We start from the raw sequence: 15,863 nt of genomic DNA on the forward strand, positions 1-15,863 counted from the left end.
CTGGGGACTGGACTTTCCTGTGGCTGCTCCTGTCTATCTAAGCCCACCTGAAGCAGATAATTCTTAGCTGGGTATAGAAGCACTGCCTCGCCCTGGGAACTTTGTCAGTTTGTTGTTTCAAGTTTCCTGTTCCTATTGCTTATATAGACTGACTTGGCTTGTGACCCCTGCTTCTGGATCTGTCTTTATTGTCTGTTTGCTGCCTGCCCTGACCTTTGGAACAGTGTCGGACTACTCTTCTGGATTTGCCCTTGTCTGTATTGCGAATTGGAACACCTTTCATGCACAGCCCCCATGCACAGATTCACAGTACTGGTGGTTTCTAACCTTATCACCTTGGACTTTGTATAACTGCAATGGTGAGCACAAATCTCTGCCTACCGGACTCCCAACTAAGGTAAGCCCTGACATGTAGGATGAGCCCTCGTCCAGGAGCGCCATATTGTCCCATGCAGCCTTCTGCGAGCAGCGGAATAACTTGCCAATGTCACGGCTTAACAGGCTTTTATCAGCTATCAATCTTTTATTCTTGCGTCCCATGCTGTCAGCGGAGTATGAGTGGTGTTAGAATCACATATTTCCACGAAAAAAGTGAGTTTTAGGGCAATAATTTGCAGAGCATGGGGAGAGTGTGACTGCTCTGGTTTGCTGCTTGACTCTGCCCTCACATATTTTTATATAAGTACCTTAAAAATCCTGGGCAATCAATGAAAAAAAATATATAAATTGCTTCTAAGTCAGGGACCAAATTAGCCACTTAAAGGACCACTCTAGGCACCCAGACCACTTCAGCTTAATGAAGTGGTATGGGTGCCAGGTCCAGCTAGGGTTAACTAATTTTTTTATAAACATAGCAGTTTCAGAGAAACTGCTATGTTTATCAATTAGTTAAGCCTTCCCCTTTTTCCTCTAGTGGCTGTCTCACTGACAGCCGCTAGAGGCGCTTGCGTGATTCTCACTGTGAAAATTACAGTGAGAGCACGCAAGCGTCCATAGGAAAGCATTATGAATGCTTTCCTATGCGACCGGCTGAATGCGCGCGCAGCTCTTGCCGCGCGTGCGCATTCAGCCGACGGGGAGGAACGGAGGCGGAGAGGAGGAGGAGAGCTCCCCGCCCAGCGCTGGAAAAAGGTAAGTTTTAACCCTTTTCCCCTTTCCAGAGCCGGGCGGGAGGGGGTCCCTGAGGGTGGGGGCACCCTCAGGGCACTCTAGTGCCAGGAAAACGAGTATGCTTTCCTGGCACTAGAGTGGTCCTTTAATATAGCTTTGGCAAGCAAGAGTATTTAGTTCTTTCATAGGTAAGGATTTAGTAATGGTGTATATACTTTTATTTATTTATTTATTCCATGCACTAAGAGGCAGAAAGTCACCAAAAAAAACATTCAAGCCATTCAAATATTCACAGTAGGTAAATTAGTCTATTTTAGTAGAATTTGCACTACTACCAAATGATTAGCAGCAAATTTGTAAAACATCTGTTATCATCACCAAAAATATTAAAAACCTATGCGAGCAGTATTAAAACTATTTACAAATCTTGATGATATGTTAAAGATGGGAGATTCCATGTCTTTATGCTTCCATATATTATCACTTCATGTTGCTCAAAATCAGATGAGTAGCAGGCCTCGATAGAATTCAGAGGAGAGCTGGAAACTTTTGGCTTGTAGGACAAGTACTAATGAATTACCTTTTTTTTTTTTTTTTCATTCTGCATGCTAAAGTCCCAGTTCCCAAATCCCAGTAAAAATCCCGGTCGACCAGTCTTGGCTTTGAGTGTAGTGAGATCATGGGCAACCAACCCAAACATAAAATCCACCAAAGCTGCACTAGTAAAAACACACAGAATTCTAGCATTTCTAGAGTTCCAGTTCTTCCCTGATAGAATTTCTGTTTTGAGATGATATGTAAATCTAAATTTGAAATTACCCCTTTTATTTTTTCTTCACCCACAAAATTTATTCAGCTTCAAATGCCAGCCAAACACAGTTTTATTTTGTAACTGATGGACAACAAGCTTCCTTCTTAACAACAAATGTGCATGTTCCATTTAAAATCTTTTCAATCTGAAGAACCATAGTCTTACACAGTTGTCTTATTTTGTTTCATACTCCTCCGACTACCTAATCCCTTTCATCGTGATGTTTACCTGTCACTTTCAAAGACCTAATAAGAAGCTGACCTACAAAATATATACACACACCATAGTATAAAACACCACAGTTTCAGGTTTAGTCTAGGATTTCAAGATTATTGAAAAATTTTCTTTGTAAATATGCAATCAATGGCTTTTTATGTGGAAAAATCTCATAATAATAACCATTAAAAAAAAAAAAAAATGTTAGCCTGGAGACCTATTCAAAGAACACATACTTCAAGAGAATATTCAATATTCATACTGTCTCTGCCCTTAATATTGGAGGAAAAATATGGAAGCAGATTAAAAATTAAGCTATAATAAAACAACTGTTTGTTGTAGAGTATTGTTGGCAAAAACAAAAACCTTGCTTAACATTTAGAACAACACTTCAAAGTAACATCGATTTCTGTACTTGCTCTAGAACAATGGACCCCAACCTTTTCTGGTTCAAGGTACACTTTAATGAGAGAAAGATTTACAAGGGACACATTAATTTTCTTATTACCTTCAATAGTTTAAAAAAATTGTCACATTTACTTGAGGCCTCACTAGAAATATTTGAAGTTTCAGTAGAGAGTTGTGCATGTTTCTAGCCAAACCGACTTATTGGTTTGAATTGCTTAGTTTTAATGAAGACATTTATTAAAAACACATTTTAACGACTGCATTCAACATATTAAAGTCAATGCGTTCATGGCACACTTTGAGATGGTTTGAAACATACAGCACACTGGCTGCAAAATTCTGCTCTAGATCAGTGCTCCTCAACCCTCTCCTCAAGGCACACCTAAAAGTCCAGGGTTTACTGATTACCCGGGTGTGTCTAAGGTATTAAAAAAACAAAACAAAAACACACACACACAAAAAAAAAAACAGACTCTAAAGGATTTTTTTTTTCTTTTTCTAAAGACCTTAGATACAATGAGCTTCAGCTACAGACTCCCACCTCAGGTAAGAACCCCTGACAAATGACTTGATCATCATGGAGTCCGCAGAAATGTGCAAGCAGCTTACCCAGCAAGTGTCCAGCCTGGCCCAGACTGTTTCGTAGTTGCAGCAAGAAGTCATGATTCTTAAAGGCGCAGTACACCCAGCCACAGGACCTGCTTATCCTGAGCCGGAAATCTGACAGTAGCCGCACATCCTTCAAGTATTTTAAGGTGGACTGCGAATTGGTATTTGTCTTGAAGCCTCAGACTTATGCTGCCGACTTTATAATGGTCCGAGCGGCTATCAACCTGCTGTCTGCAAAGATCAAAACATGGGCACACCAGATGTTGCAGTCTAAGAGTTCTGTCCTTGAAAGTTGGAAATCCTTTATGACTGCTATGGACTCGCAATGCAAGACCTCTAGCAAAACCACTGTGCCAAGGTCTGCTCCTTGTCCCAGAGGATCTCAGATTCCCAGAAACAGGGAAACTAAGTACCACCAACACACCTCCTTTTTGCCTCATTATGATCCGGTTCCTAGGAAGACTCCAGAGGTAACCAATATTCCTCTCGACCCTGAGGAACCTATGGAAATAGGACTTGCTCAATTCAGAGTGACGCATGAAGAAAGAGACCGAAAGGGGAAGCCATGCTCTTTGTTTCTACTGTGGAGAAAGAGGGTACTTCATCTCCCCCTCGCCCACACCGGGCTAAAACTTTTCAAGTAGGTGCTGTTCGTACCCATCCTGTCACCCCTGCAACTCTGCCTGGGAAATGCCATGGTTGCTGCCAGCTATGTCCACGTTCCGTGACACAAAAGGGTACCCCCAGACCACGGTAATCGACATAACCTGTACTCCTGAGAGGTCTCCACCTTCTGCTCCAGAGACATCTGCACCTCCTCCTGAAGATGCTTCTATTAAGACCATCACTACTTCCTGCCGGCTCAAACAAGACCTACCTTATGATTGTACATATGCTTCTAATCGTAGAATCGTTTACTAATGTTCGAAAAGGCATTGCTAGCCGCGAACTCCGCTCCTGCGTAATAGCTTTCCACCTGCACCGGGATCATCAATGTCCTTGACCTCTCTCTAGTTGTACCAGAAGCTGGTTCTATGGTGTTAAGGGGCTCCTTTCTGGGGACTTTGATTACAAGGAATATCTTGATATGGATAGTGAAAACGAAAATGAGGTGTACCAGAACTCTAAAGAACCAGTGCCCAGAGGTAGAGTAGAGTCATGATTCGCACCATGCCATCCAGAAGGCTTCTGACCTTGGCTCTTCTCATCGTTTTCTCTGACCTCTGGCTTCCCCTGACTTTGGCTTTCCACGATTACTCTTCTGCTTGTCCTTGCCTGTACTGCGACTTGGAGTTATATTCCTGCACAGCCCCCGTGCACAGACTCACAAGCCAGGTGGATTCTTACCTGGTCACCTTGGTCTGTGTTTATTTGCAAGGGCGAGCGTATATCTCTGCATACCAGACTTCACATCAGGTACGATCCCTGACAGTCTCAGAGTGTTACCGCAATAAACCGACAATTACTGCATGGTCTGCAGCTCTGCACCCGGGGGAGGCGGAGCTGCAGACCAGAGGGTGCACAGGGCTTTATCCCTGTTATTGAGGGGCCCACACCCAGCAGCACTCTTTGCAAGGCGCTGGGACCCCTCTTGTTGTCGAACGGGTTGACAGTCTCCAGCCGTGGGTCAGTGTGACCCACAAAAAAATCAGCTGGCGACCCTCAGTTTGGGAAACCGTGCTCTAGATAATTGCATTCTATACTAAGATGAAAACATCTTGTCTGTGGTCCTGAGGTAAATATCAAAATGCTGGCATTTATTTTTAAATGTTTAATAGAAAGAATACAATTTGCATATTGTCACAATGACATTTTATGGTTATTTCTGTGCAATGCTTTAAACGAATTATATCAATACTGTTAAAACAAGCCCCAGAGACTTAATGAATAAATGTGCTTCAAGAAAACAATCCAAATCATTACATTTCTATTTTAGCAGTGTGGGTCCATTTTTATTTAACTACAAATTAAACAACTAAAGAAATGTGAAAAATGAATAGGAAATGCAGAAAAGGATTAAATCACAGATAATTACACTAAATGCTTGGGATACACTATCTAAAAGACGTATTTCTCTATGACTGAGCACCATTCTAAGATGGCAGGGGCTATTGTTTGGATTGCCCTTTTAATTTCATTGAAATTAATTCAAACAATTAGAAATAAAAAAATACAAAATACAAAAAGTGCCAAAGTCTGTGATTGGATAGTCGCAGAAAGTCTGAGCTGGGTTAGAAAGTGAGGGCTTGCAAAGACTTCATATGAAACCTACAGCTATTCTAAGCTATGATTAGATACAACTCCAATGAGAAAATGCATAATTAAATGCATACACGTTTTCATTGGGTGAGACAACAGTTTTAGACTTGTGAATATAACGACAGACAAATGGCAGCCCAAACATGTAGAGGAGAAATTACAAAACTCTTTATGCAACCACCTAGTAAGTAACAAAGTCAGTTTTTTGTAGCCGATAAAGAAAGGTTCAGTGGCTTACATAGAACACCATGGCCCAATCTTTATTAATTAGGGAGAGGTGCAATTCTCTATGCTTTAGTATATGCAGAGAGTAAACGATAGAGGCCTTTTGTGATATTTTGTAGATTCTAAATATTAACTTGGTTGTAGGGACTTAATTGGCACAAAGATTAAAAGTCAGTGGAAGGTCTACTCTCATTTTAAAGTTGTGTATAGCATACACAACTTTCAATTGTTTCAATTGCCTATATTTGCACAGCTAAAGTGGGTTTGGATCTCGATCTCAAAGAAGTTCAAATCAACTGTGAGTCTTGAGTGAGTCAAGAGATGGATTTAATGCTTCAGAATAAAATATCCTGAAGGCCAGATCTTGGGCACCAGGGAGATAGACCGGGATGAACCTAGAGATAACCCGATCAAAATTATAATCTGCCTCTAAATGGAAAGTGTTGTGGAAATGGTAGGGTGTGAAGGGTAGCCAGGGCATTGAGAGTGATTCCAGTTACAGAATTATTTACTAAAGTGAGAATTGCAGTGAATTCAAAGTGAATTTCAAAATGTAGGCCAAAATATTTACAAAATATTTACAAAATTTCTCAAAATCCCTTTTCTTTGCATTTCCGCTATTTTGGCCTTAAATTTGAAACGGACTTTGAATTTCTGACAATTCTCACTTTAGTGAATAACCCTGACAATGTTTACTCTTTATTACTCTGCAGTTTTGTGGAGCCAGGCCTGGCCCATTCCAGAATCCTAGAAAGCACAGAGGCAAAGTCATAGGTATGAGTATTTGGTAGTCCTACTTCCTCCGAGTTCTTATGTCTAGTAAGATGTGTACATGGAAAGTGTGGGCATTTATTTTTTTAAGGACCCAGATGAAGGCAATGAGATTTCAACAAAGCAAAGTAAAAATGACAAAGGGACCATTACCAGGAGTGTTTGGACAACATAAAACGCCAATGGTATTAAAATATATTAAAGATTATTACATTTTTCTTAGCCAGGGTTGTTGGTAAGAAGGGAGGCTAACGTGAGCCATGTAGGACTCCAAAAAGACTGTGTCTAAATTTAGCCATTTATTACTGTAAGCCCTGAGTCCCTGCACCTATCCAGAACAGGAGAACTCTAGGCTCACAGTAAGAAATGCCAAAGATAAATAGAAAACAGGCTGTTCACAGCATTAACGAAGGTTACCATGGCGATGCTCAGAACACCGGCGCTCACAAAAGATGCCTACACCGCCTTCACCCAGTGGGGGTGCAGAGAAGAACACTGGACCACCAGAGAAACCATTTGTATTTGTAACATCATTTGTGTATGTATAACTATGTGTATAAGCCAGTAAGAGCATGTGCTGCATTGTGTAATGGTTTTGGACAGAGCTTGTGGCAGGGCATTGGGTGAAGAATGGGCAGGCTTAAGTTTATATGTATGAGGGCTGTCAAATATATTTTTGGGCTTATTCCCCATGTCTTTTACCCACCTACAAACACCCCTTACCATACCAAACCACCAAAAGTTCAGTCTTTTAAGACTTTGCCTTAGAAAAGTCTTGGTGGATAATGACATGTACTCTAAGATATTTAATAGAACTGTTGGCCTATTGTTGTGGATATTTAACCTTCAATACAGCCTTATCTGAGGGATGTCCTAAACCAAGCATGTCAAACGCATGCGGCCCACAAGGACCATCTTTGCGGCCCGGCGAACCGCGAGTACACGCTGGTGGTATAGCAGAGCAGGCATCTGCTTTCCCCACATTGCAGGTGCCTACTCTGCTAAAACTTAACTGGCCGGGAAGGAGGGCCAGCGAGGGAGCTCAGAGTTCCTGCTCCTCACTGCTCCCTCGCGCGCGCCATCTGTAGTGAAACCGAGCGCCGGAATATAATGTCATATTCCGGCACCCGGCATCAGTAAACCGCACGTGGGAGCAGTGATAAGCAGATAGAAGGATCCCAGGGAGATGCCCAACATTGGCTCCAAAAGGTGTGTGTCTGTCAGTGAGTGTGTGTGTGTGTGTGTGTGTGTGTCTGTCAAGGAGTATGTGTGTGTGTGTGTGTGTCTGTCAGTGAGTGAGTATGTGTGTGTGTGTGTCTGTCTGTGAGTATGTGTGTGTGTGTGTCAGCTGGAGGATCAGATTTGGCACAGGGTGGTAGAGGGGAGTGCTGTGATTTAGTAGAGGGGTGGCTGTTTTTTTTTATACTGTACTTTTTAAAACAAACCTATGTTTCTATGAAAATTTAAGTTTTTTTTGTTTTTTTTTTGCTGCCCGCATAAACCTTGTTCATGAAGCCCATGCCAGACTTTGATAGTTTAGGACAAGCATGTCAAACTCAACTTTTGTCAAAACTGGTTAAACAAAGAAAAGAAAAGTCATTAGAAGAGAGAGTTACACTCATCAGAAGGGAAATAGAGGTGCACCAATTTTTTTAAAAATTTTTTTTACAATAAGTCATTGGCAAAGGTAGTAATCACTCTTGCCCCAGGTCCATACCCTGGATTAGAGAGAGTTATTTCTAAATGCCTAAAGTAGGTGTTCTAAAACCAAAACAAAGACAATTGAAAAAGTGTCACCCTTGACAAATATTTGATCTAGATTTTGCCTGGTTTTATTCAAAGATTATATTAAACACCTATAATCTTGCTGTTAGATAAGTTTTTTTGCACCTATTGCTTAATGTGCTACTAAACGTGTGAAATTCCACTAATTTTTGTAAATCCCCTACAAAGTTACAAATGGAGCCTGTATAGATATGGTAGCCCCACAAATGGGTCATCTCTCAGTTTTGAAGTTTATGAAAGAGCTATTAAAATTTAGCGTGTCCACATTCACCTACATATAATAATTGCTTGCGCTGTGCAAACATTGTGGAGTCTTTACTATGACATACCGAGTATAGAGAGCTTACAAAACCCAGGACTGTCTTTACTTAGCCTTCAAGTGTTGTGGTTATGTTGCCAGAAGTGTCCTTTAAACATGTAAGGAACAAATAATATTTAATATAGTTAACTTATTTATAAAAAAAAATAGCTACTAATCTAAATTATTATCACATATTAATCTAATATGGATTAAGTTTTTTTTTTTTTTTTTTTAATTAATATACACAAGTATGTTTTACTTTGGCCAAGACCTTTATTTTATACTCTTGGAGATGGTTTATTTTATCGTGTTGCTGAAACGATCAGTGAAAGAAAATAGTTTATCTCCTCGCTGCACTTAATGTTTACATATTTTCTTACTTTCAGTCTCAGCCAGAAACTGAATGTGGATTTTTATTTATGGAGTATGACTTATTAATGAGTCAGGGACCTGGATGGATCATTAATACTAAACAAAATTATAAATGCAATGAGCTGAACTCACTATGTACACAAAAGGCCTTTTTCTCCTACATATTGTTTTGTGTGTTAGTGTTAGTGAGCACTTCTCCTTTGCCGAGATAATTCATCCATCTCACAGGTGTGGCATATCAAGATGCTGGTTAGACAGCATGATTATTGCAAAGGTGTGCCTTAGGCTGGCCACAATAAAAGGCCACTCTAAAATGTGCAGTTTTAGTGTATCAGAGGGCTCCAGGGGGGCGTCTGAAAACCAGTCAGTATCTGGTGTGACCACCATTTGCCTCAAGCAGTGCAACACATCTCCTTCACATAGAGCTGATCAGGTTGTTGATTGTGGCCTGTGGAATGTTGGTTCACCCCTCTTTAATGGCTGTGTGAAGTTGCTAGATATATTGGCAGGACCTGGAACACGCTGTCGTGTACGCGGTTTCAGAGCATGCCAAACATGCTCAATGGATGGCATGTCCGGTGAGTATGCTGACCATGCAAGAACTGGGGTGTTTTCAGCTTCCAGGAATTGTGTACAGATCCTTGCAACATGGGGCTGTGCATTATCATGCTGCAACACAAGGTGATGGTCGAGGATGAATGGCACAACAATGGGCCTCGGGATCTCGTCATGGTATCTCTGTGCATTCAATAAAATGCACCCGTGTTTGTTGTCCATAACATACGCCTGCCCATACTATAACCCCACCGCCACCATGGACCACCTGATCAAAAATGCTGACATCAGCAAATCGATCACCCACACAACGCCATACACGGTGTCTGCCATCTGCCCTGTACATTGAAAACCGGGATTCATCCATGAAGATAACACCTCTCCAAAGTGCCAGACACCATTGAACGTGAGCATTTGCCCACTCAAGTCGGTTACAATGACGAACTGCAGTCAGGTCCAGACCCCGATGAGGGCAACGAGCATGCAGATTCCTTGAGACTGTTTCAGACAGTTTGTGCAGAAATTCTTTGGTTATGCAAACCGATTGTTGCAGCAGGTGCACGGGTGGCTGGTCTCAGATGATCTTGAAGGTGAAGATGCTGGATGTGGAGGTCCTGGGCTGGTGTGGTTACATGTGGTCTGCGGTTGTGAGGCCGGTTGGATGTACTGCTAAATTCTCTGAAACTCCTTTGGAGACTGCTTATGGTAGAGAAATGAACATTCAATTCACGGGCAACAGCTCTAGTGGACATTCCTGCAGTCTGTGAGGATATTTATGGGGAGATAGATATTAAAAATAATATTTTCATAAAAATTATCAAAACATTTTGTAATATTTTTTATTATATCAAAATTGATATTGTGGCAATGTTTCCCCGATTAATGATTTAAAGCGGAGAATTACCGACTATTTTAATTCTCCTAGATCCTGGAATACATCTTATTTCATTAGAAATTTTTATTTCACACAATCACAAATCAATTATAAAAATATAATTTATTGTGACAATAATAATAATATGTAACATGCGTGATAATATCAGTGAATATTTAGGTATAACATAAGTATGCAATATGGCAGTGGTTTAACCCAAAATTATAGAAAGCTAAATAGCAACTTATATCGACATGTATGCAGTTTAAGATTTCATGCATGTCACAGCGTAAAGCAATAAAAACTTTGGCTGACAGTCAAATCGCAATGAATTAACTCTTTCCCTGCTGGCTACAATTCTCATAGGCAAGATATCCTATCATATTGCAATTTTACAACTACAATATTTCTCATACTTGATCATTGACCATTCCTATATCCATCCAATAAGAATACTTTTAACCAGATTTTACATTTGCAGAAGTTTAACTTTCCTAATTATGATTCACTATTTCTAAATTATGTAAGCCAATATATCTGTATAATTGCCTGGCATTCTATTTTTTTTTTTTTTTTTTTAAAACAAAGAGAGAACTAAGCTTTTATTAGATGTCCTTACCAAATCTTACGGTTTATTTGAGAATCAGTGTGTTATATTTATAAGGACAATCTGACAGCACTGTCAGAACTGCCCTTTTCCTGAGAGATGGACCATTTTCTTTGATGCCCAACACTTTCGCTCCCCATTTGCACAGGAAATAAGTAAATTCTTTATTTCATTTGTAATTAAACAAGAGAGTGGTGACAGCAGGCTTCAGAGTCCACCATAGCTGGGAGACACAAAGCCATTCCACAAGCTGCAGTACAGTGTTTGATAGCGATCTTACTCTGGGAGCACAGTGGTTCCTTTGGAATTTCTATGAATAATTTATGTCTCAATGGAAGCTTGGGATTTCCGCATTGACAGTAAATCTTTCCCAGCAGTGCCTGCCATACTTTAGGAAGGACATGCATCGCACAGAAACAAGTCGAGACTGCCCCTTCAACGGCATTCATTATGAAAAGAAACCAAGGTTTATTTGCAGGAAGAACTTCCCAGCACCATAACCACAACAATAAACTATGGATAGTACGGTGCTTTTAGTGTACCCTCAAACAAATGTTTGCCAAAATACTTGATGGCTGGTTTACTGAAATGTTTAGCCTTTGGATTTCATTGTACCTGGAAAAACAAAGTAAACATTTTACATTTATAAAGGAATGGTACTTTTGTTACAAAAAGCCTGATCCCTTCTGAGTTGGAATCTGGTCTGCATTACAACTGGTTTAAAAACAAGTCAAAGCCTACTTGGTAATCGGTCTGCCAGTCACACCATGTTTTACCGGGCACATATTTATACACCATGATGGAGAGCACATGGAAAATGCCACCCTGCTGTATATGGAATTTAAATGATGCAGGTAAGAATTCAATTCAGTAATCAGTCAATATCCTGCTTATGAATAATACACACAACAGGGTAACAACTTCAAAGTACTAGCCATCAGTATGAGACATGTGTCCAAAAAACATGGTGGGTCTATTAATTTTACTTGGTAGTGTAAATGATTTGTAAAGGAGAGGACCCATGTTACCCAAATAAGGTCACTCAAACTAGATCCAACCAAAACAGAAAGGCAAAACTCGGGACTTAGTGAGTGAGCTCATAGGCATTGCTATCTATGGCACCAGTGTTTGTTTCACAGAGTCAGAAACTCGAGAAGAGTATTAAATCAAAATTTCTCAGAGTTGCGAGAACCCCAGCTGAATTCATATGCTTCACATCCTTGTGGTATTCGAATAGGTTTCCATGGATATCAGTAAGCTTGCCTCCCACAGCATGCAGGACTGCCTCTGGAGCACAAGTGTCCCATTTTTTGCACCCAGGACTGGCAAAGACATATGCAGATGCTTGTCCTTCAATCAGCTGAATGATCTTGTTTCCCGCACCTCCTACTCAAATTACTTTATCAGGGTTAATGGCTGCGATGCAGTCGTTCACTTGTTTGCTGCTGTGGGAGCGTGTGGTGGTGATTATATGCTTCCCGTCAGGCACTTCTTTCAGCTCAAATCCAAATGATCCAATACCCAAGACGTCCCAAATTGTTCTTCCCAATACGGCATTATCACCGGCCTGGTAGTTATAATAGGGCTGGTTAATCACACCGGCTATTGCCTTTCCTTCATATGCAATCCCAACAAGAATAGTAAAGTGATCCAGAAGTCCTTCTGTGTATTCTTTGGTGCCATCTAAAGGATCCACCCATACAACCAGGTCTTCCTCTTTGATATTGCTGTACTGATTCGGACAGGTGTGTTTCAATATCTCTTCAGATTGCCCTGTTTCGAAAAGTTCCTCTTCCACTTCTTCTAATGGCAGGTCCTCCTCTCCAAATAATGTTATTTGCGGGAACTTTCGTGCCAGAGATGCACATATACTTTTTTGCACAAGTCGATCAGCGGCAGTCTACAGGTCATTAGCTCCAGTCTTTTCCACTATACCCATATCTCCACTGCTCATCACATTCCTGGTGATAGTCGCAGCCTTCTCGGCGACAGCGTAAGACGTAGCCACCAGTCTCATCAGTACGTTGGAAGCTGACGACATGGTGATCGCTGAAGAGTGTATCCTGTAAACTGAAGCAGGTCTCAATAAATGAGAAAAAGCATTCAACATATCTCTATACAATTCATGCCCTGCTGGCATTCTATTTTTAAAGTTAAAAGTGATATAGCATTCATTGGTCCACCTGCAGGAATGGAATTACGAATTCTATATATTATTAACGAATCATGATTCCTTAATGTTTGGAATCACCAGCTTTTATCCAAGTATATTCTGCCTTTTAGTAAAATCAATTAATTTAATTAAATCGAATTAAATAAAGCCTAATTACCAGTTATGTTGTAGATTCTCTATCAGATTTGTAGTTATGTCCCAGGAATTTTGAATGCAAGTATGATGAGAAAATTGTGTGAAAATAGAAAAGTTTTCAGATTTCTGAAGTTGTGTTAGTTGGAAAAGATACAAAGAATTAGGCGTGTACAGCTTTGACTCCAGATGTCAAATCTTAGATGTTAAGTGTGTGTTTGAGTGAGGGTGAGAGCTGCAGTCCAAAAGTCTTGAGCATTAGTCCCCCTCTCTCTCCTTTGTCCTTAATTTTTAAATGAGATTTTCTGTACGTCACTAGTTATAGTGACCAATAGAGAACTGTGGGTGTGTCTTCCCTACATACTATCAACTAGATTTTGGTCAGTATATGGCACAATTACATCACCGAAAATTCTTGTCAGTGGTCCATTTACCTTTTTGTATAATGGGTTAACTGTATTTCGTGATGCGTTTAAGGTCATCTGGTTATCTTTTTATGGCTACTATTTGTCACAGAAGCTGTCAATCTTCAAAGCGTTTTCTTTGATTTCAGCCAGACTTGTGTCTGCATTTTGGCTATACGTTCGACATATCCTAACCTTAATTTCACCCTTCCTTACAATGGAACTTTGTAAGATTCCTTTAGTTTTTACAAAGTAAAATTAATTACTTAGTGTTATCTGTCATTGGTGTCTGTGTGAAGCTACATAGTTAATAATATTTACACATGTCTATTCTACTTATTCCACTAACGTTAGTAAATAATATGACGTTTCTTCATTGATATTATATCCATGAATATTCTATATTATTAACTTAGTACTATTTATTGAATTTATCTAATTTAGGTAATGAGGTCCCCACTTGTCTATCTTTTCCCCAGGCTTGAGCTAGGTGTTGAGGCTGATCTGCATGATTATTAAATCATGTTAGCAATCTGTAATGAGAACACCGGACAAATAATACAGAATAAAAGTTTTTCAACTATTACTATATCAGAAAGAGGGCAATCTATAATGCCTAGAGTCCATGGTGACCTTCCACAATAAGTAGTCACTATTTTCGACTATTATTTACCTAGGTTAATGCACAGGTTCTATTTTTGCACATTAGCGATATCAAGTCTGTGTTGTGTTTTGATTCAGCAGAAATAGGAACGAAAATGCTCAAGACGATCTAGAGGCCAGAAGCTATAGCATCTAAAAAATATTCTTGGAAAACTAGTTAGTGTCTACTGCAGAAATTGAACTTTTATTTCTTCTAGCCATCATAGGTGCCTGGGGGACCATCGTAAGTGTCAAACCATTCAATAATGGTTTGACTCATTACTGTACGACAGACAGCATCAGGAAAATATTGGCACCATAACCACAACAGTGGGATTATGGTGCTTACAGTACATCTGTAATGAACAACAATTTTAACCTATTCTTGAAATATTAGTTATGCCGGTCCTAACATATGATTGCTCATGAGAGGGTTAAATGAATGGATAACTACGATCACTGTATTAAAGCAGCACAATGGGCACCATAACAACATCAAATAAATTCAGTTGTTATGGTGCTAAGAGGTCCCAGGCACTGGCTCACTTTTAGGGGTTCGACTGCTCAAGAATGCTTTAATCACAGAGTCTAAAGCACGAGATCCCTCTGCTAAAAACCTTCAAAACGGATACTCTCAGTGGGTCCCAATTCACAAAAGTGGCTTGAGAAAAACAGGTACCTTTCAGCAAACAAAAGGACAGGGTGGGCAGAGAGATCAGGTGGTGAAGCACAGACACGGGATGGATTAACCCCTAAATAGTGAGCCAGCGCCAGGGACCTCCTGGTGCCATAAAAACTAAAACTTATTTCATAAATGTGGGAATGTTTACACTGCTGAAAGTATCAGCGAACGAAATACATTTTATCTGCTTCTTGAATTTAATATTTACAAAAGCAATATTCAGCAAAACCTGAATGTGGAGTTTTATATGTGGAACTATGACAAATTAAAGAGTCAAAGGCCTGGATGCATCATCTAGATCAGGGGCAGCCAACATACACCTCACCAGCTTTTGTTAAACTACAAATAAAAAAAATCTATGCCTGGCGCTTTGAATCAAAACAAACAGGGCTCAAGAAGATCTATGGGTTAGAGGCCCCTACAAAATGATACTCTTGCAAAAATGTATTACGACTTCCCCCATTTGCTTACAATTTTTTCCAAGCTTAACCTGGAATGAGGGCTGATCTGAAGGTTATTTAAGTTCTATACAACATTGCAGTCACTGTTGTGCACCAGAATACTGCATCATTGGTTGGCATTTTGGGAGTCCACCATGAACCCAGCACTTGTTATTTATAAAATTATATATATATATATATATATATATATATATATATATATATATATATATATATATATATTCAAAACTGTTGGCAAAGACACATTTAATTGACAAGATTTTAGCAATTTAAAAGCGTCTTGTAAAATAAGAAAATAAGAGATAGCCTCACTGACTCTCTAGGAGGGTCTTAAATGTGTAATTAGAGGTCGTTTAAATGGAATGCATTTAAGGATGCATTCCATTGGAAGAAATAGATTGGTGCAGTTTGAAGCTCTCATATCCAGCATCGCAGAGCTGGAATCTTGCCATAAACGCACTCATTT

General features: G+C 39.9%; 1 protein-coding gene and 1 pseudogene across 2 annotated transcripts in view; both read right to left on the bottom strand.

The window, feature by feature from the left end:
* DGKQ (diacylglycerol kinase theta) overlaps window positions 1-15,863 on the bottom strand; it is a 178,312-nt gene that overhangs the window by 15,207 nt on the left and 147,242 nt on the right. The window lies entirely within an intron of this gene.
* On the bottom strand, window positions 11,853-13,032 carry LOC134612833 (3'(2'),5'-bisphosphate nucleotidase 1-like; annotated as a pseudogene).

This window comes from Pelobates fuscus, chromosome 5, assembly GCF_036172605.1.
Source record: "Pelobates fuscus isolate aPelFus1 chromosome 5, aPelFus1.pri, whole genome shotgun sequence".
NCBI lineage: Eukaryota > Metazoa > Chordata > Amphibia > Anura > Pelobatidae > Pelobates > Pelobates fuscus.